This window comes from Sciurus vulgaris, assembly GCF_902686455.1.
Source record: "Sciurus vulgaris genome assembly, chromosome: 5".
Classification (NCBI taxonomy): Eukaryota; Metazoa; Chordata; class Mammalia; order Rodentia; family Sciuridae; genus Sciurus; species Sciurus vulgaris.
The window spans coordinates 181,270,852-181,289,835 of NC_136465.1; the positions used below are offsets into that span (position 1 = coordinate 181,270,852).

General features: G+C 46.2%; 1 protein-coding gene and 1 pseudogene across 13 annotated transcripts in view; one reads left to right on the plus strand and one right to left on the minus strand.

The window, feature by feature from the left end:
• The window catches only part of PPP6R2 (protein phosphatase 6 regulatory subunit 2), a 91,877-nt gene that overhangs the window by 30,269 nt on the left and 42,624 nt on the right, over nt 1-18,984 (plus strand). For 8 of the 12 annotated variants that reach the window (XM_079142645.1, XM_079142654.1, XM_079142655.1 and 5 more), the window contains exon 2: nt 12,724-12,805. The exons of 3 other annotated variants lie outside the window; for them this stretch is intronic. The gene's annotated coding sequence lies outside the window, so the exon portion shown is untranslated. Of the gene's footprint in view, nt 1-12,723; nt 12,905-18,984 lie in introns of all 12 variants that reach the window. One more of the 12 variants, XM_079142653.1, reaches the window with a different exon arrangement.
• Nucleotides 5,380-6,999, minus strand: LOC306663048 (ubiquitin-ribosomal protein eS31 fusion protein-like; annotated as a pseudogene). The gene has a single exon. The product of its transcript is annotated as a ubiquitin-ribosomal protein eS31 fusion protein-like (transcript).

Consider the following 18,984-nt stretch of genomic DNA (forward strand, 5'->3'; position numbering starts at 1 on the left):
CTAAGAATTGAAAATAGCAAGGAACTTGTAAATCGTAATCTATCAGAAAGTAGGACTGAGAAAGAATCTTTAGGTAGCATAGGATGGAATCTGCCTATGCTCTGAGGGCACTGGCTCATCTGGACAAAGTGGAGCTTTTGATTTTTAGAGGGTTTGCAGGGCAAGAAGAATAGTTAGACTCTGTGGCCTCTTAAGGTGGAGAACCTCGAGCAGGCCTCCCCACACTGACTGGATTCTGGGCCATATCCTCAGGGTTAGGTGCACAGAGACCTGTGCCCTCACTCCTGTCTCTGTCCCCAGGTGACTACCTTTTATTGCATGTAGAAGGGAAAAAAAAAAAAAAAAGAATAAATCTGTTTATTATGGCAATGCATAGGGATTGGCTTTTGTTAGGATTTTGAGCCTCAATTTATTTTTTGTGGTAGCTCAGGAAAATCAAGCATGAATTTATGGTGTTTTTTGGTTTGGTAATGCCTTCAGGCATCCTGCAGGAGATGGAGAAAGTAATCTTCATCCTAGGTATAAAAAACCAACTGATAATTTTTTTCAGGACTATGATTAGTAGTACACAGCCCAAAACCACTAGGCACATGAGGAAGTAAGGCATCTTGGGTCAGAACCATGGGTAGAAACAGCCCCTTTGGGCGTCAGGTAGCAGAAGAGGTGGGCACGGCAGTGGCAGATGAAGGTAGGCGGCTTGTTTGAGGCCAGGAGCTTGAAGCCATCCTGGGCAATATTAGAAACCATGTCGAAAAAAGGATTCAGTGTGTAGGGTTAGCAACAAATTACATGCAGTGAAGAGAAAAGCCGTGAACTAGGAAACAGGTCAGAGGAACCGTACTAAATGAAGCACACTGAACACATCAGAAAATGAACAGAAGAGAGGCACTGTGGCTGTGGCTCAGTGGTAGAGCACTTGCCTGGCATGTGTGGGGCACTGGGTTCGATCCTCAGCACTGCATAAAAATAGATAAATAAAAGTATTGTGACCTTCTACACCTATCAGTAATTTTTAAAAAATACAGAATAGAGATTCAGCAGTATGAAGCATGGAGGGAGAATAATGTACATTTTTTGGTGTTCTTTAAGGAGAACAGAGAATAGTCAGATTTATTATTTGAAAAGATTTTCCAGAATTGGTGAAAAGAACATCTATAGATTCAAGGAAAAAAAAAAAAAAAAAGAACCATGAATCATAAGGAGAATGAGTAAGAAAATTGAAAGCTAGTCAAAAGAGAATAAAACAAAAATAAATAAATAAATAGAGAATAAAACAGCAGAGCACCGAAGAAAGGGATGGTAAACAAGAGGAATAAAACAAAGTAACTTCATTTGAACAATAGTTAGACTGATGGTTTGTGTTAGTCAGTTTTTATTTCTGTGATAAAATATCTGAGATAAAACAGCTTTAAAGGAGTAAAGGTTATTTTGGCTCATGGTTTCTGAGGTTTCAGTTCCTGGACGGTTGTCCCTATGGTTTTGGGCCCTGTTGGGGGGCAGAATATTATGCCAGGGAGCATGTGGTGACTAATGCAAGCAGAGAGAGATGGGAAGGGGCTGGGGTCCCAGTGTCCCCTCCAAGGGCATCACTGCAGTGACCCGACTTCCTTCCATTGGGCATCACCTCCTAAAGATTCTGCCTCCTCCCAGTAGTGCCATAGGCTGGTGGCAGAGCCTTTCATACATGAGCCTTTGGGGGGACACTTCAGACCCAAACCGTAGTATGGTCAGTGCCGCAGTGGAAAAGCTAGTGGACAGCACCTCCATCATGCTGGGAGCGGCGGGCGTTGGCCTCTCAGTTCATACCAGGCAGAACTGTCTCTCAGGAATAAGGGATTCCCCTGGCTCCTCGTGACCCCTGCAGCCTCAATAGGAGAAAAGTGAAGAGGACAGTGAAACTCAGCTTGTTACTAACAGCCTGCTGCAGTTACCTTTGTGTTCCTCCAAAGTCAGGTAGGCACTTAATCCCTGGTGCAGCTGTGTGCAGAGGCGGGTCCTGCGGGAGGTGATGAAGTCATGAGGGCTTTACCCTCGTGGACAGAGCTGCAGCCCGATGGAAGGACTGCAGGGAGTCCACCCATCCCTTCTGCCCTGCGGCCAGGGAGAGCCAGAGGAGGCAACGTCTGTGAGGAGCAGGCCTTACCAGACACCCTGCCGGGACACCTGGTCCTAGACTTCCAGCTTCCAGACGATGGGAAATAGATGTGTTGCTTAGGAATTTCCCAGCCTGTGACACTTATCAGGAAAGGACTGAAACACAACACTTAAACAGGCGCCAGTGATAAGAATCAGGGCCGAGTTCCACTTCCCCAGATGTTGAGGATTGAACACCTGAGAAACACCTACAAGTGTAGGAAGCAAGTTTTATTTAAAGGATAGGACAGAGGTAGACTTCTGAAGAGAAGGGTCCCAGAGCTGGGCGTCAGGGGAAGTGGGGGTGTCCTGCCCCTTGCGCAGGTTTTAGATTTCCTTGTCTCACACCCTCCTCCCCTCGCTTGCCCAGTGACTAGTGACCAGAAGGTAGAGAAGAAGCCAAGGAGCCACCCAGGAAGGGCTTCCTGAGCAACTGCACTCCTGCAGGGGAGCAATTCTGTGGCAAGGCGGAGGAGGAGGGGAAGGGCTTGGGATACTCCGTTTACTTTGCCTTCCTCTTGAGTAAGCCCCATCTTTCTGTTTGGACCCAGTTCTTTATTACCCACACTGACTGTCCTTTTGCCCCCTCCCCCATCTCAAAACAATGACCCAGTTGAAGAACTGGTTCAAAGAAGATTAAAAGAAGAATGAACACATACGTAAGTAAATAAAAATGAACATTAGGACTGGGGACATCACTCAGTGGACAAGTGCTTGCCTGCCTTCACTACGGAAGGCCTGGGTCTGGGCCCCTGCTGGATTGGAAAGAGGTCTTTATGTTGGTAGGGTGTGCCCGGTGTCTTAGCTTTTGCCTGTGGTCTGGTCTCATGATGACTAGCATGCCCTTCCATCATGAGTCCCTTTGGAAGTCTCATTCTACTTTAATTATTGACTATGTTTTAAATTTCATTTAATCAGTTCACTTTGTGAGTTGCCTACATTTCCCAAACATACAACTGAAGACCAAAGAATCACATCCAGCCCTGGAAGAGGAGATTGCTTCTCTTCTGGTAACTAAGTTGGAGTCAGGAAGGACCGCCCGGGCCTCAGGTGTGCTTTGTTTCCTAGCTTCTTGCTGTCTCTCAGTTCCTTGAGCCTCCCTCTTTGTGAAGGAGAATAAATAGTACACAACTTTCTAAGGCTTATCCTTTCTTACTGTGCTTAAGATAAGCAGCCATACAGGGGTCTTGTTTCTTTGCCACTGGGAAGTGAGGGGCAAGTATTAATTTTGAAAAGGGAGGGAATTGAACACTGTTGAACTTACAGTAGGTGTTAGCAACATCATCTCCCCTTCATTCAGTAAGCTGAGTCATAGTTTGCTTGGAGACATGGATATATTCTGATGAATGCATCACCTGGTACAAACATTGTAGACTGTCTTTACACAATTAAGATAGCTGCAACACCATTAGGTGATATGATCTTATGGGACCAGTGTCATGTGTGCAGTCTGTCATTGAGATGCCATTATGTGGCACCTGACTGTATTTGTTGAGCACTTATGTGCCAGGTGCATTCCATAATTCTTAGGACTTTCTGAAAAATATCACCTCACAGGTGAAAAAGTTAGGAATGTTGTTCAAATTATATCAAGGAATAGACTGCGCTGCTGTAACAAAGAGGTCCTGAAGACCAGTGGCTTGGGTGAGGCAAGGCTGGTCTGGTAGTTGCCCTGCCTCAACCTGTGGATCTAGAGGGGCTGCTCTGCTTCTTGTCTCCTGGGGGCAGCAGGGTCACAAGAACCCTTTCTTAAAGGAACTGCCTGTTCTGGGGACAGGCACACACAATGCTCACCCAAGCAGACCCCTCTGAGCCGTGCAGCCTGAGGCAGGAGAGACCGGAGCTACGTGTGCACAGGGCTCAGGTGGGAACACCTTCCACAGCCAAGATGACTCAGGGTTTCCTTGAATGCGTTAACATAGACCTGGTTAAGTTAGGCTTTCATGATTGTTTTAATTTACCTGTGTATTTATGGCTATTCTTTTTACTTCTGTCTTTGGGTTTTTGTTCACCTGTTCATCCCCTTTTGAAGTAAGGTTCTTTGTTTTCCCCAGTAGTCTGTGCCCAGAGTAGACATGTTGTTTGTCCTTTGAGCACAGATACTCCTGGTCCCCACAGCTCATGCCACCTCTGCTTTTGGACCAGGTGGAGTCCACACGTTTGACCGTGTAGCATGTTGGTGTGTGCCTGGCTCTCTGGGGCAGAAAGCTCTTGGGTTCTGTGGTGTTGGGGCTCTGGTTGATGCCCTGTGGGCGGGCCTGAGAGGTGAGATGAGCCATCAGCACTGAGGTGCCACCAAGCCTGACCTTGGTGTGTGCAGTGGCCTCTTTGTCCTCTCTTCTCCTTTGCACTGAGGGTCTTTGAGAGTAAAGCATGCAGGGAACTGTTCCAGGCCCTTTGTATGAAGTTTTGTTCAGTCAGACCTCACCACAGCTCTGTGGTGGGCACTCTGAGCAAGCAGACAGGGGGGATTGTGAAACTGGTCTCAGGTCACATACAGAACCAGGACTTTGACTATAAGTCTTTAAAAGAAAAAATAAGAGTCAGTTGGTGGCCTGACAGGTAAGAGGGTACAGTTTAGGTTCCAATTTCCTGTTAGCAACTGTTTCTACCACAGAATGTTCTGTGTTGAGGGGCTCTTTCTTGGAACTAGTGGGTCATATGAGCAACATTTCTTTTTGAAGCCTACCTTCTGTCTAATGGTTCTGCCACCCTGACAGAATAAATAAAGAAGTGGAACCTCAAGTTCCTTTCATTTGGCATGGGTAAGAGTGCAGAAGGTGCCTGCAGCCTGAGGGACTGTTGGGACAGATGTGGGCAGGGGAGAGACCCTCAGTCAGCAGCGCAGGAGCCAGCTCCTGCTCCGAGGGTGCATCCTGGCCTTTGGGTCATCCAGGGAGGAAGGGGCGACTTGCCTCCTGTGAGCCCCTCTGTGGAGGCATCGGTGAGGCGGTGCTGCCTGCGAGCATGCGCCCGAGCCGTTCCTCGGTGCCCCGACACAGCCCGCGGCCGCGAATGCCTGCTGCCCTCGGAGCTGCGGAGGCTGCTCCCGCTGCTTCCATCGTTGGGTATTGCGTCTGAAAGTGCCCGGGTGACAGACAGCCGTGCAATGCGTTCTATTTAATGTGTAGCTATTTTAGTCAACCTTTTTGCAGCTGTGACTGAAGAACCCGACCAGCACAACTGTAGAGGAGGAAGAGTTTATTTGGGGCTCACGGTTTCAGAGGTCTCCATCCATAGACATGTGCTAGGGAAGCGCTATACCTCTGAGCTGTACCTCTAGCACCTGGGTTTAATTTTGGTTTTCTTTGTTGTATAAGATTTGTTCTGTCCAGGTACAATGGCACACACCTATAATCTCAGCTGCTTGGGAGGCCATATCAGGAGAATCTCACATTTGGGGCCAGCCTGGGCAACTTAGGGAGACCTTTTCTTAAAATTTTAAAAGGGTTGAGGATAAAGCTCAGTGGTAGAGTGCCCCTGTGTTCAGTCCTCAGCACCCCAAAACAAACAAACAAACAAACAAAACCCAAACAAATAAACTTTTTTTGTTCTGTATTTAAGTCCTCAGGAATCTTTGATTGAATACATAAAACATATTGACCTAAGCCTACCCTTGTCGGGGTCTCTCAACCATGTCCCGCATAGATGAGAAAAGGGTTAACTGCGGAGGATGATGTTGGCTGTTTATCAGTCAGTTACCCATAAACTTATCTACTTAGTAAACACAGAACGCCAATACTCCTTTTGTCTGTCTGTTTGTTCGTGTTTTTATTAACTCACACATTACTTGTCTTCTGGTTTGTTGAAGCAGTAAGTCAGACGACACTTGCCACAACCATGTCTGTCAAAGTGACTGGCCATAAAAACCCCAGCACCACATTCATCTGAAGGCGTCTAATTTTGCCCCTTTCATCCACCTTATATTTCAGGACAGCCAACTTACCCTTCTTTCTCTTATGCTTGTTCTTCTTGGGAGTGGTGTGAGACTTCGTCCTTTTCTTAGCACCACCATGAAGCCTCAGCACAAGATGAAGAATGGACTCCTACTGAATATTGTAGTCAGACAAAGTACATTCATCTTCCAGTTGTTTACCAGCAAAGATCAGTCTGCTGATCAGGAGAATCCCTTCCTTATCCTGGATCTTGGCCTTTACATTTTCTGTAGTGTCTGAGGGTTCAACCTCGATCGTGATAGTCTTCCCCATAAGGGTCTTTACAAAAATCTGCATCTCGGTGGCAGTCCCACCGCAGATGGTGGATTGGAAAAAGGCCAATGCTCTTTTTAAATGAGAGGGGATGAGATGAGTCCGGCCATACCAGCTCTGGCCTCTAACAACATGGAATAGCCCAGCTCTATTTTATTTATAACATACAGGTAAAGGGGCAAGACCTGGAGGAGCTTCTTCTGTGATGGACAGGATAGGGTGGAGTCAGGGGAGCCATCCTCTCAGGGGAATATTTCAGAAGGAGACAGGGAACCACGCAGTGTCACAGCTTCCCGGCAGCCTGACATCTGCGTCCCATGGCTCAACCTAGTCTGATTCTGCTAAATAAGGATGGTTTTCCACATACCCTGAAGGGAATTTAAAAAAAAAAAATTCTTAGTTGTTGATAGACCTTTATTTTACTCATTTATTTACATGCAGTGTTGGGATTCAAACCCAGTGTCTCACACATGCTAGGCAAGCGCTCCAACTGAGCCACAGCCCAGCCCCACTGAAGGGAATTTGGGTCCAGAGATGGCACATGTTCCCACGGCCTGTGCTTGTGTGTCAGCATTCCACAGCATCCAGTCCTTGGCTCGTGGAGCAGCGTGAAGGTGGACATCTCAGTGAGTCTGCAGGTGGCAATGCCAGTGAGACAGCTCCCCTGACCGCTCACACGGCCGAAGCCTGACAGGTATTGGGACAACCTCGTGCACCAGTTCCTGGTCCTGGACAAGAGATTTCAAGATAAGTGTGGGCAGCAGGAAGGGCTGGTGTCTTCCACCAGCCAGGAAGGTGTACATGGAGGCCAGAGGAGGCCAGAGCCGTGTATATGGGCTCAGCACAGGCACTGCTCTTGCTGACTTGGGTTTGCGTGAAATTTCCCAAAGTAAGTTAGAAATGACAGAATATGTAAAGATCAAGAGAAAACTCCAGGCCATCGACGAGCATCGTTCTCCTGTCAGTAGGGTTGGTCAGCAGCGGGGCACAGAGGCATGGCAGGTGGGGCCCCGCACCGCTGCCTCCCACCTGCCCTTTCTGAACCTTGGAGCAGGCAGCGTGGGGTGCTTGCAGGTGAGCAGCCTCTCTTGTGTGGCCAGGAGGGCCTCATGACACTGTGGCCTCCGCTCTGTCCCTTTGCAGCAGTGTGCCTCTCAGGGCACGTGTGCTCAGCCACATGGAGGTGCTGTGTGGGCCTGAGGCTGTCCTCCGTGAGTTGACCCTGCCTCTGTGACCTCTAAGCGTGTGTGGTTTTCAGACACGTGCAGCTCGCTCTAGCCACCTCCCATTGCCCGTGGTCCTCCAGCAGGCAGACGTGGGCCAGAGCAGCCCTTTCTGCTGCCTGCATGCGAGGGCCTCCCACACTCACCTGCCAACCCAGCAGGTGTGGAGTGAGAATACATCGTTATTTACCCAAATAATTACCTTTTCATTTAGATGATTTTACTTTTTAAAATTTCATACTGATTCATGTTATTATGTTTATTCTTTTTCTTTTGGTTTGTTTTGGTGGTAGCTTCCAACTTAAGTGAATTGCTTGTTTTGTTTAAACTTTATTTCCTGGTAAGTGTATTCGAAACATGGAATACCTTTTTTTTTTTAATAAAGTGCTACTTATAGCTATGTCTCACAAAATTTTTTTACACAAATTTTAACGTAATATTTTTGTTATTTAATTGTAAATATTTCTTAATGAACTTTTTCCTTTTTTAGTTACTATTTATTATTATTAATTTTGTTGTTGTTGTTTTACTGGAATTGAACCCAAGTGCACTCTTATCACTGAGCTATATCCCAGCCCTTTTTAGATTTTTAATTTTGAGTCAGTTTCCCTAAGTTGCCCAAACTGGCCTCAAACTTAGGATCCTCTTGCCTCAACATCCCAGGTAGCTGGGCCTACAGGTGTGCACCACCTTACTTACTGGTTTTGTCTTTCATGGTTTTGCTTTCTGAGGTTTCAGCTACCTCAGCCACCTTGGTCAGCTGAACTCTAAAATACTAAATGGAAAATTCTAGAAATAAACAATCATTGGTTTTAAATTGCTTGCCATTTCAAGTAGCATGATAAAGTCTTGAACAGTTTGACTCCATTCTGCCCAGGACGTGACTTTCTCCTTAGTCCAGTGTATCCACACTGTGTATATTACCTGCCAGTTTGTCATTTAGAGCCATCCCAGTTATCAGATTGACTGTTGTGATATCAGAGAGTGCTTGTGTTCAAGTAACACTTACTGTATTTACTAATGGCCCCAAAGTTCAATAGCAGTGATGCTGGTGATTTGAATATTCCAAAGAGAGCCATAAAATGCTTCCTTTAAGTACCATCTCACAGCACAAGAAGCAGCAGCATAAATACAGTAAGATATGTAAATACAGTATTTGGAGAGAGAGAGAGACTGACCACATTCACATAACTTTTATGGCATATTATTATAGTTCTATTTTATTATTATTTATTATTCATCTTTTACTCTAATTTTATAAATAAAGCTTTATCAAAAGTATGTGTATATATATAGGAGAGAACACATACATATAGTGCTTGGTGCATTTGCTGGGGATCTTAGGCCATATCCCCTACAAATAAGGGGGGATTACTGTCTTTAGTTTCAGGCACATGGAATTTTTTTTTTTTTTTTTTTTTTTTTTTTTTGCGGTACTGGGGATTGAACCCAGAGCCTTGTGCTTCCAAGGCAAACACTCTACCAACTGAGCTATCTCCCCAGCCCACGGAATTTTTAAAAAGTATACATGAATGGGCATGGTGGTATGTGCCTGTAGTCCCAGCTACTTGGGAGGCTGAGGTAGGAGGATCATTTGAGTCCAGGAGTTTTGAGTCCAGCCTGGGTTTTTAAAAATAAGAATACAATTCTTTGGATTTTACTATATTCACAAAATTGTCCAACTATCACCACAGTCAATTTTAGAACAGTTTCATTATCTCCAAAGAAGCCTCTTTCCCTTGTCAGTGATTTCCATTTCTCCCAGTTTTTTCCCCTTTACTGCTGGACAACCATTAGCCTACATGTTTGTTTCTACAGGTGTGCCTGTATTAGACCTTTTGTGTAAAGAGCATCGTACACTATATGGTCTCTTGTGTCTAACTTCTTGGTGTAATGCTTTCTGGCCCATCCAGCTGGGGTATGTATCTGAACTTCATTTCTTTTTGTTACCAAATAATACCCCATTGAATGGATATACCAGATTTTATTTAGCCACTCGTTCCTTAATGGACTTTTGGCTTGATTCTACTCTCTGGCTCTTATGAATAGTGCTACTGTGAACATTTGTGTACACATCAGTGCGTGGACACGTTTTCTTTTCCCTTGAGTACAAAGTGAAACTGCGGGGTACTGTCCCACTTAGGTTGATCGTCTGAGGAACTGCAGACTTTTCCACACAGTTGTCCTGTTTTGCATTCCCACCAGCAGTGTGTACAGGTGTTTGGGTCAGCTTTTTCAATGCTGTGACTCAAAAGACCCAGAACAACTGTAGGGGAGGAAAAGTTTACTTGAGGGCTCTTAGTCCATAGAAGCCAGCTCCTTGAGGTGAGGCTGAACATCATGGCGGAGAGTGTGGCAGAGGGAAGCAGAGGCTCTGCTTTCTAGTCACAAATGTATATACCCACAGCCCCGCCCCAGTGAGCCACCTCCTCCAGCCACACCCCCCTGCCTCCAGTCACCACCCAGTTAATCCCTTCAGGGAGTAATCCACTGATTAGAGTAAGACTCTCACAACTCAGTCATTTCTCATATATATATATATTATTTGTAGATGGATACAATATCTTTATTTTGTTTATTTAGTTTTTTATGTGATGCTAGGTATTGAATCCAGTGCCAGACATGTACTAGGCAGTACCAGTATACTAGGTGAGCATTCTACCACTGAGCCCCAGCCCCAGCCCTCTCCTTCCTGCACTGTCTTACATGTGAGCTTTGGGGGACACCTCACATCCAAACCACAACAACAGGGCTTCTGATTTCTCTACATCTTCAGCAACACTTGTTACTGTCTCTCTGTTTTAATCCTTAAATGTCAGCCTTGGATCTGCTGAGTAAATTTTTATACGTGGTATAAAGTAAAGGTTCGCCTTCTTTCTTCTGCTTATGGATATCAAGTTTTCCCAGTACCATTTGTTGAAGACTGTATTTTTCCAACTGACTAGTCCTAGCACCCTTGCAAACCATCAGTTGACCATGTGTGTTTGGCTGTCTTTCTTAACTCTCAGTTCTAGGCCTGTGGTCCCTGTGACTACCCTTATGCTAGTGCCACCTCATCTTGACAACTGCAGCTTTGGAGTAAGTTTTGAAATGGGGACGTGTGAGTCCTCCAGTTTTGCTCTTCATCTTCAAGACTCTTTTGTCTACTCTGGGTCCCTTGCATTTCCATCTGAATTTTAGGAAAGCTTGTCAGTTCACACATAGGATTTTAAAATATATGAATTTGTGTAGTTTATTATGTGTGGAGAAAACAGTCTGTAGGATAATGGACTTTTGGAGTGATTGAGGTATGTCTCTTAGATAGCTTGAGCTCACTGATAATATTCACATTTTTAACTCTGTAACATAAGAAATAATGCAGGGGAAGCCAGTGGAAACATTCTGCAGAATTACAGTATCCCAACCAGAAATTAGCCTGACTCTATTCAGACTTCCCCAGTTTTGTCTGTGTACATGTATGTGAGGTTTGTGTGGGGTGTGGGGGTGTGGTGTGCGTGTGTTATGTGTGCGGTATGTGCATGTTTGTATGTGGTATGTATGTGCATGTGTGGTGTGTGTGGGGTGTGCACGTGTGCGGGGGGGTGTGCGTGCATGTGTTATGTGTGTGGTGTGTGCATGTTTGTGGTATGTGTGGTGTATGTGGGGTGTGCACGTGTGTGCGTGTGGGGTGTGGGGGTGTGTGTGCATGTTTGTATGTGGTATGTGCGTGCATGTGTGCTGCATGTGGGGTGTGCACATGTGTGAATGTTTGTATGTGGTACGTGTGTGCGTGTGGTGTGTGCATGTGGGGTGTGCATGTGGTGTGTGTGTGGGGTGTGCATGTTTGTACGTAGTATGTGTGTGCATGTGGTGTGTGGGGTGTGCATGTTTGTATGTGGTTTGTGCATGTTTGTACGTGGTATGTGTGGTGTGTGGGGGGTGTGCACGTGTGTGCATGTTTGTATGTGGTATGTATGTGGTGTGTGCATGTTTGTACGTGGTATGTGTGTGCATGTGGGGTGTGCACGTGTGTGCGTGTAGTGTGCATGTGTGCGTGTGGGGTGTGCGCCTGTGTGCGTGGGGTGTGCACGTGTGTGCATGTTTGTATGTGGTATGTGTGCATGTGTGCTGTGCGTGTGTGTGTGTGTGGTGTGTGCATGTTTGAACGTGGTATGTGTGCGCATGTGGGGTATGCATGTGTGTGTGTGGGGTGTGCACGTGTGTGTGGGGTGTGCGCGTGTGTGCGTGGGGTGTGCGCGTGTGCATGTTTGTATGTGGTATGTGTGTGGTGTGCACATGTGTGCGTGTCGGGTGTGCATGTTTGTATTGTGTGCATGTGTGGTGTGCACATGTGTGCGTGTGGGTGTGCGCGTGTGTGTGTGGTGTGCACGTGTGTGCATGTTTGTATGCGGTATGTGTGTGGTGTGTGCGTGTGGTGTATGCATGTTTGTATGTGGTATGTGTGTGGTGTGCACGTGTGTGCATGTTTGTATGTGGTGTGTGTGTGGTGTGTGCATGTGGTGTGTGCATATTTGTATGTGGTATGTGTGGGGTGTGTGTGTGGTGTGCGCACGTGTGTGTGTGTGGTGTGCGCATGTGTGCGTGGGGTGTGCGCGTGTGTCCGGTGCTGCCTGCTCTGTCGGCTCTGTGGGCCTGGGCCTCTGCTCGTGCTCAGGACAGACACAGGATATCTGATGGCACCTTTAGAGCCACGCGAGCCTCCCTCTTGCCACTCGCCCTCCCCCTCTTCCACAGTCACCGACTGTCTTCTGCTTCTGAACTTTTATTATTTCAAAAGTGTATGCGTGGTCTGGGCATGTGGCACACGCCTACAGTCCCAGGCACTCAGGAGGCTGAGGCAGCAGGATTGCTTGAGCCCAGGAGTTTGAGACCAGCCTCAGCAACACAGTGAGTGAATGAATGCAGCTATGAATGCAGTCACACAGGGTGTGACCTTGGGGGCTGGTGTATGCTGCTCCCTGGCAGTCCCCCTGGGCCCCACCCAGGTTGTGCCATGGGCAGTCGTTCCTTTGTATTGCTATGTATGTGCGGTTTGTATGAACATTTGTGTGTTGAAGGGCTTCTAGACTGATTCCAACTTTTGACTATTACAGATAAAGCTGCTATGAACATTCCTGTGCAGGTTTTTTTTGTGTGAACTTAAGTTTTTATCTCTCTAGGACCAATGCCCAGGGCCAAGACAGTTCTTATTTATGGATTTCTATCAGTTGCTGCTTCATAGAGGTTGAAGAGCACTGCAAGGTATGTACATGTTATGATGGTCACGTCTTGTCTTCCGTCCTGCCTGGGTGTGACATTCGTCATTGCCTCTCATGTTTTGCTTTAAGTTGGATTTGTCAGGTATTAAGATTATCCTCAATTTTCTTGTTATATTTCTACTTGTTATATTTCTACAACTCTCAGCTTTTTTTTAAATGTATCTTTTGGCCAGAGTAATTAGGCAAGAGAAAGAAATAAAAAAGAGAAGAATATGAGGCTGGGGTTGTGGCTCAGTGGTAGAGCGCTCATGAGGCCCTGGGTTCAATCCTCAGCACCATATAAAAATAAAATAAAGGTATTGTGTCCACCTACAACTAAAATTGTGTGTGTGTGTGTGTGTGTGTGTGTGTATAGGAAATATACATAGAAGAATAGGAAAAGAAGAAGTGAAATTATTACTGTTAGCAGATGATATGATCCTATACTTAGAAGATAAAAAAAGCTTTACCAGAAGACTGCCAGAACTAACGAACAAATTCAGTAAAGTGTCAGGACACAGAATCAACATCCAAAGTCAGTTGTTTTCCAGGAGCCATAGAACACCCTGGTAATCCCAGCAACTTTGGAAATGGAAGCAGGAGGGTTGTAAGTTCAAGGCCACCCTCAGCAATATAGTGAGACCCTACCTCAAGATAGAAAAAGGAGGGAAGGCTGGCTAGGATGTAAAACTCAGCCATAGAATGCCCCTGTGTTCAATCCCCAGCACAAACAAAGTTCTAATTTAAATAAATAAATTTTAAAATAAAATTTGGGGCGAAAAAAAAAAGGCCAGGCATAGTGGCACACACCTGTAATCCCAGCAGCTTGGTGGAGCTGAGGCAGGAGGGTCATGAGTTCAGAGCCAGCCTCAGCAACTTGATGAAGCCCCATGCAACTTAGCAAGACCCTGTTTCAAGAAATGAAAAGGGCTGATTTCAATACCTGGTACCGAAAATAAATAATCTGTAGTTTCCCTATACACCAATTATGCTGCCAAAAAAAATCAGGAAAGCAATTCCATTTCTAAAAAATAACATTAAAAAAACCCACCTTGGAACAAACCTAACCAGGGAAACGAATGATTGTTATAATTAAAACTGTGGAACACTGAAGAAAAGAATTAAAATGAGTGGATGTTGGAGAGCCGTTCCACATTCATGGATCAACAGAATTGATATTGTTAAAATGGTCACACCACCAAAAGTGAGGTACAAATTCAGCGCAGTCCCTCAAAATACCAGGGCTGGGGCTGGGGCTCAGTGGCAGAGCACTTGCCTGGCATGTGTGAAGCACTGGGTTTGATCCTCAGCACCACATATTAATAAATAAAATAAAGGCCTGTCAGTCAAAAACTAATTAAGAAAATATCAGTTGTATCCTGTGTGTGCGCACTCACGCACTGGGGATTGAATCCAGGCGCACTTTACCAATACTACATCCCCAGGACTTTTTTTTTTAGAGTCTCACTAAGTTGCTTAGGGCCTCGTTAGGTTGACGAGGCTGACCTTGATGAGGCTGATCATCCTCCCTCAACCTCCCAAGTGGCCGGGATTGCAAGGCATGCACCACCATGCCTGGCACCAGTGACATTCTTTACAGAAATAGAAAACACTGTCCTAAAGTTAATGTAGGAGAATAAAAGAGCCAGAATAGCCAAAGCAATTATAAGAAAAAGAAAAAAAAAAGTAATACTGGAAGCATCATAATGTCTGACTTCAAATTATACTATAGAGCTGGGGCTGGGGGTCAGAGGTCGAGCACGTGCCTGGCATGTGTGAGGCAGTGGATTTGATCCTCAGCGCTACATAAATAAAATAAAAGCTTGGTGTCCACTTATAAGTAAAAATATATATTTTTAAATTATGCTACAAAGCTATAGTAACAGAGATAGTGTGGTACTAGCATAAAAAATGACACACAGATCAACCCACACCGCAACAGTCATCTGATCCTTGGCAAAGGCACCAAAAACATGTCAGGGAAAAGAGCCCTTTTAACAAATGGTGCTGAGGAAGCTGGTTATCTGCATGTGGAAAAATGAGACCAGATCCCTCTCTCTGGCCCTGCACAACAGTTGAATCAGAGACCTTGGAATTCAATCAGAACCTTTGCAAGTTCTGGAGGAAATTAGGGTTAACACTCCAGCGTATGGGCACAGGCAGTGACTTCCTCAGTAGAATCCCTGAAGCTCAGGAAATAATGCCAAGAATTAATAAGTGAGGTGGCATCAAATCAAAAAGCTTCTTCTGCACAACACAAAAAGCAAGCATGTAAAGAGAGATTCTAGAGAACATGAGAAGTTCTCTGCAAGCTGCTCTTCTGACAGGATCAATATCCAGAATATATAAAGAATTCAAAAAACACCAACAAAAACCCCCCACCAAATAACCTAATCAATAAATGAGCTAACCAGACCCTTCTCAAAAGAAGAAATACAAACAACCTAACAAATGCATGAAAAAATATTTAACATTTTTAGCAATTGGGAAATGCAAATCAAAACTGCAGTATTTTGCTGAACAGTCCTGTAATCCCAGTGACTCAGGAAGCTGAGGTAAGAGGATCACAAGTTCATGGCCAACTTCTGCAACTAAGCAAGGCTCTGAGCAACTTAGTGAGACTCTGTCTCAAAATGTAGGGATGGGGATGTAGTTCAGTGGTGCAGCAACTGTGGGTTCAGTTCCTGTACAAAAGCAAGCAAAGCAACTCCACTACTCCATCTCGACCCAGATAGAATGGCCGCCACGAGAGTTCAGCCGTCCATGCTGGAGAGGTGGTGGGAGAGGAGCACTCCACACTGCTGGTGCAGCTGTGCGTCAGTGGGACTGCCATGGAATCAGCACAGAGGTCCCCAAGACCCAGCCCCGCCATTCCTCGGCGATCCTAAAGAGTCAGAGTCAGCTTAGGCATGTGACATATGCACACCATTATTTATAGTGGCACAATTCACAGTAGCTAAACTATGGAACAGTCCAGGTGCCCATCAACAAACAGATAGAGAGTATGGCATGTACACACAGTGGAGTTTTATTTAGCCAGAAAGAAAAATGAAATTCTGTCATTTGCAAGAAAATGGATGGAACTTGAGAGCATTAGGCTAAGCAGGAAGCCAAACGCAAAGTCAGGAGTTGTATGTTTTCTCTCGTGGAAGTTGGAAAAAAGAAAAAAAAAAAAAAGTGGAATGGGAATCTCCTGAAAACAGGAGGGAGACTAGAGGAGTAGAGGGAAAGGACCAGGGAGGAAAGCGGAAGTGCTGAAGAGCCTGGTGACCAGATGGCTCCCTGCAAGCGTGCAACAGTGGTTCCTGCTGGTATGTATGATCATAATGCACCAATGAAAACATGGGAAAACCTATAACATTAAAAAATAAAATATAGAGTAAACATCATTGGAATTTCCTCTTTTGGGGGTTGGGAGGTACTGGGGATTGGGCCCAGAGGCACTTTACCACTGAGCCACATCCCAGCCCCTTTTCTATTTTTTATCTGAAGACAGGGTCTTGCTAAGTTGCTAAGCTGGCTTTGGACTTGTGATCCTCGAATGTTGCTGGAATCACAGGTGTGCATCACTGTGCTGGCTGTTGTTGAATTTTCTTACCCAATCTGAGAAACTTTTCTCACTGACTCTCCTGTGTGCAGTTGTTGGTACTATTCCATTAGTACCAATTCCTACCATTTTATTTTATATCTTCCATTTACTAGTGCTTCACTTTTGTTTGTATGTCTCTTTTTCTATTTTGCAGTGACTAGATTGGAGTAGGTTTCTTGTCCTTGCTTTGTTGCTCTTTCCCATGACCCAGGCATCTGAGTCATCCTGTTGGGCATTAAGAGAAGGGACCAGCTCTCTCTCTGCTTCCTGGCTGCCATGAGCTGGCAGCGTCCTCCCCCACACTCTGCCACACTCTGCTCCCCTCACTTCAGGCCCAGGGTATGGGGCCTGCCCACCACAGGCTGAACCTCTGAACTTGCAGAGCCTCCAAATCCGTTCAAGAATGGTTAGAAACTGTCTTTCAGAAATGGACTTGCTCAGAAGAAGCCAGCTCATCCTTTGGATGATAACCTTTGATGTCACAAGCTTAAAATCCCCATGTGGTTGATGACAACTCATAGGGAAAAGAAGCACCAGCCTGTGAAGAGGCTCTCTATGCCCTGAAAGCTGCTCATCCGGTCGACAGGCAGCTCTCCCCACTGCCTTCCTATGAGTCTCCCTGCCACCAGCCACGTTGATAAGGCAGATTTGAGCTTTTGCCCCTGTTCTCTTTGCCAGTGACCTACCAGTGAAGTGCCTCCTTTTTGGGAAAATGAAAAGAGAGGGGGCATGCAGCCCGTGTGTGTGCAGACAGCCATCTGCCCCTGGAATCTGCTGCATCCACTCTCCTCACAAGAGGTGTGAGAGAGGCCTAAGGACCCAGAAGGAAACCTAATGCCTGTCTTACGGAATCCCTTGTCCTGCAAGTCCAAGCAGCTCTGCTTTCGATTCTTTGTTGTTGTTTTTTTTTTTTTTGGTACCTGGGATTGAACCCGGGGGCACTGTACCATTGAATCACATCCCCAGCCCTTTTTATATTTTATTTAGAGACAGGGTCTCACTAAGTTGCTTAGGGCCTTGCTAAGTTGCTGAGGCTGGCTTTGAACTCGGGATCCTCAGCCTCCAGCGCTGCTGAGATTATAGGGGTATGCCACGGTGCCTGGCTCCACTTTGGACTCCTGATGTCTGAGTGCAAGAGCAGCACCCACCTCAGCAGCATGCATAGGCACAGGGCTGCAGGGGCCAGACCCCAAGTGCAGTCTGCGTGTGAGAAAAGATGCTGCTGCAGCAGACCTGGGAAGTGCCTGAGGACCAGGAGCAGTAGGTGAAGGGCCACTGGTGTTAGTGCTGGTTTTGAAGCTGATATGAGAGGACATGAAGGCATTGGTGACAGAGACTCCCGTGTTGGGGCTCCTAGGTAGGGTAGCACCGGCTTCACACACAGATAAACCTTTATATCCTGCAATCAGTCCTCTAGTTTTGTGAGTAAAAATGTTAGATAAATAAATCCTGTCTGCTATTACCATAACTTTGTAAATAACTTGTAACATTGAAAAGATTCATAGTTTCCAAAATAAACTTTTAACTTTGTTAAAAGATGCAGGCTTCTGTTTTCTTTTTGTATCAGAAGAGTGAAGCTGTCTTGCTAACCTGCCCTAGGCTACAGACCAGCAGTGAGACCCACTGGAGGATGGGCAGGAAGACAAGAGCCAGGAGAAGTGCCGGGAGGCAGAGGAGGGCCGTGTGGTGATCCTGAGGTCGCTGTGGCAGGCTCCCATGTCACCTCATGCCCAGTCACTGTGCATGAGAGGCATGTGGCAGCTTCATGGGTGACCCTGTGTGTTACTCAGCAAGATGGAGACAGTGTGGAGGGACAGGTGGTGGGTGGCAGCAGATGCAAGGTCAAGCAACACGAGCTGCTTGGACTGGCCAAGGTTGAGCTCTGTGAGGCTTGCAGGGCAAGTTGACTCTTCCCTCAGGAGGGGCCGAGCACTGGAGCTGAGCTTGTGCTGTGAGTCCTTAGTTTTCTCAGGATGGAGAGGTATCCCTGGCGCTGCCACACAGGAGGCTTCAGGAGGTGTTGGCCTCAAGTAGCTCAGGAGCCAGCAAGGGACATGTGAAGTGCCGTAGGTGGGCCTGGTGGTGATGGGGGTGTGTGGAACAGGGATGGTGAATTGGTCTGCGGAGAGGTGGGCCCTGGAGCTGGGGGATGCCTGTGGTGACTGTGAGTGCAGCCTGCAGAGGTCTGATAAGAGCAGTGACTGCAGAGTACCTGTCCCTTACCTGAGTCCCAAGACTTACATGAGCTTATGTTGGGGATGGACTTATTGGACTTTTGCTGTAGTACACCTTCAACACTGGTAAATACTTGACAGAAATCAACTTAATGAAAGACAAATATTATTTTGACTCATGGATTTGGAGGTTTCTGTTTGTGGTTGGCTGGCTCTGTTGATTTTAGGCCTGTGGTGAGGAAGAGCTTTGTTGGGGGGGAATGTGTGGTGGAGCAAGGCTTCTCACCTCACGGCAGCCAGGAAGCAGAAAGGGAGAGAGAGAGAGGAAGGGGCCAGGGATAAGACACACCCACCCTTCAAAGGTGCCTGCCCATGGTCTACTTCCTTGTAGGCACCACTTCCTGGTAGCCCTGCAGGCTG